Source organism: Cervus canadensis, chromosome X (genome assembly GCF_019320065.1).
Source record: "Cervus canadensis isolate Bull #8, Minnesota chromosome X, ASM1932006v1, whole genome shotgun sequence".
Taxonomy (NCBI): Eukaryota; Metazoa; Chordata; class Mammalia; order Artiodactyla; family Cervidae; genus Cervus; species Cervus canadensis.
The window spans coordinates 55,801,778-55,804,200 of NC_057419.1; the positions used below are offsets into that span (position 1 = coordinate 55,801,778).

The window sequence follows — 2,423 nt, forward strand, 5'->3', positions numbered from 1 at the left end:
TTTATATTTTGTCCTACCTCCTTTCGAAGACAATGGTCTGCTTTTCTGGGCGCCTGATGACCTCAGCTAGTGATCAGAAGTTGTTTTGTGAGGTTTGCTCTGCATTCAGTTATTCTTTTGATGAATTTGTAGGAGAGAAGGTGGTCTCCCCGTCCTACTCCTCCGCCATCTTGGCTCCTCCTCCTGGTTTGCCAATATTCTTGAGAAAATCTGCATGTACATTTCTTAGGGATATTGTTATGTAATTATTCTTTCTTGTATTGGCCTCACCAGCTAATATGTCAGAGTATGGTTCGGCTCATGAAGCTTTTGACATAATTCTCATCTTCAATTTTCAGGAAGTGTTATCATCAATTTTTGTTGAGTAGAATTCATTAATTCTAATAAATGTTTAGTAGAATGCACTAATGAAGCTGCCTAGTCCTGGGCTTTCATGTGTGTGTGTAAGGGTGGGTGTGGAATTTTCATTATGGACTCAATTTCCTTACTAGAATTAAATCTGAACATATGTTCTTTTTTTTTTTTTTCTTCATGATTTCAGTCTTGGTAGATTTTATGTTTATATCACTATATCATTTTCTTCTAGGCTATTAAAGCTTTTGGCATTTTAAAAATTCATATTGGGCTTCCCTGGTAGCTCAGCTGGTAAAGAATCCACTATAGGGGGAGGAGCTAAGATGGGGGAGGAATAGGACGGGGAGACCACTTTCTCCCCCACAAATTCATCGAAAGATCATTTGAATGCTGAGCAAACTCCACAAAACAATTTCTGATCGCTAGCAGAGGACATCAGACACCAAGAAAAGCAGCCCATCGTTTTTGAAAGGAGAGAGAAGAAATCCAACTCCACCCACCAGAACACCAATGCAAGCTTCCCTAACCAGCAAACCTCTACAAGACAAATGTCCAGCCCCACCCACTGGGAGAAACCTCCACAATAAAAAGGAACCACAGACTACCAGAATACAGAAAGGCCACCCCAAACACAACAATCTAAATAAGATGAAAAGGCAGAGAAATACCCAGCAGGTAAAGGAACATGAAAAATGCCCACCAAGCCAAACAAAAAGGAGGAGATAGGAAATCTACCTGAAAAAGAATTTAGAATAATGATAATAAAAAAGATCCAAAATATTGAAAACAAAATAGAGTTACAGATAAATAGCTTGGAGACAAGGATTGTGAAGATGCAAGAAATGTTTAAAAAGACCTAGAAGAAATAAACAAGAGTCAATTAAAAATGATTAATGCAATAAATGAGATAAAAATCACTCTGGAGGGAACCAACAGTAGAATAACGGAGGCAGAAGATAGGATACGTGAAGTAGAAGATAAAGTGGTGGAAATAAATGAAGCAGAGAGGAAAAAAAGAAAAAAAAAGAATCAAATGCGGACAACCTCTGGGACGTCTGGGACAATGTGAAATGCCCCAACATTCAAATCATAAGAGTCCCAGAAGAATAAGACAAAAAGAAAGGCCATGAGAAAATACTCGAGGAGATAATAGCTGAAAACTTCCCCAAAATAGGGAAGGAAATAGTTACACAGGTCCAAGAAACCCAGAGAGTCCCAAACAGGATAAACCCAAGGCAAAACACTGCAAGACACATATTAATCAAATTAACAAAGATCAAACACAAAGAACAAATATTAAAAGCAGCAAGGGAGAAACAACAAATAACACACAAGGGGATTCCCATAAGGATAATAGCTGATCTTTCAATAGAAACTCTTCAGGCCAGAAGGGAATGGCAGGACATACTTAAAGTAATGAAAGAGAATAACCTACAACTCAGATTACTGTACCCAGCAAGAATCTCATTCAGATATGAAGGAGAATTCAAAAGCTTTACAGACAAGCCAAAGCTGAGAGAATTCAGCACCACCAAACCAGCTCTTCAACAAATGCTAAAGGATTTTCTCTAGACAGGAAACACAGAAAGGTTGTATAAACGTGAAACCAAAACAACAAAGTAAATGGCAATGGGACCATACCTATCAATAATTACCTTAAATGTAAATGGGTTGAATGCCCCAACCAAAAGGCAAATACTGGCTGAATGGATACAAAAACAAGACCCCTATATATGCTGTCTACAAGAGACCCACCTCAAAACAAGGGACACACACCGACTGAAAGTGAAGGGCTGGAAAAAAATATTTCATGCAAATGGAGACCTAAAGAAAGCAAGAGTGGCAATACTCATATCAGATGAAATAGACTTTCAAATAAAGGCTGTGAAAAGAGACAAAGAAGGACACTACATAATGATCAAAGGATCAATTCAAGAAGAAGATAGAACAATTATAAATATATATGCACCCAACATAGAAGCACCACAATATGTAAGGCAAATGCTAACAAGAATGAAAGGGGAAATTAACAATAACACAATAATAGTGGGAGACTTTAATACCCCACT

The 2,423-nt window shown here is 37.8% G+C and overlaps 1 long non-coding RNA gene across 1 annotated transcript in view; it reads left to right on the forward strand.

Moving 5' to 3' along the window:
* Positions 1-2,346, forward strand: part of LOC122435875 — a 3,443-nt gene extending 1,097 nt beyond the window's left edge. The window contains exon 3 of the long non-coding RNA XR_006267718.1: positions 2,336-2,346. This is a non-coding gene — a long non-coding RNA (uncharacterized LOC122435875). The remainder of the gene's footprint in view (positions 1-2,335) is intronic.
* The last annotated feature ends 77 nt before the right edge of the window (positions 2,347-2,423 follow it).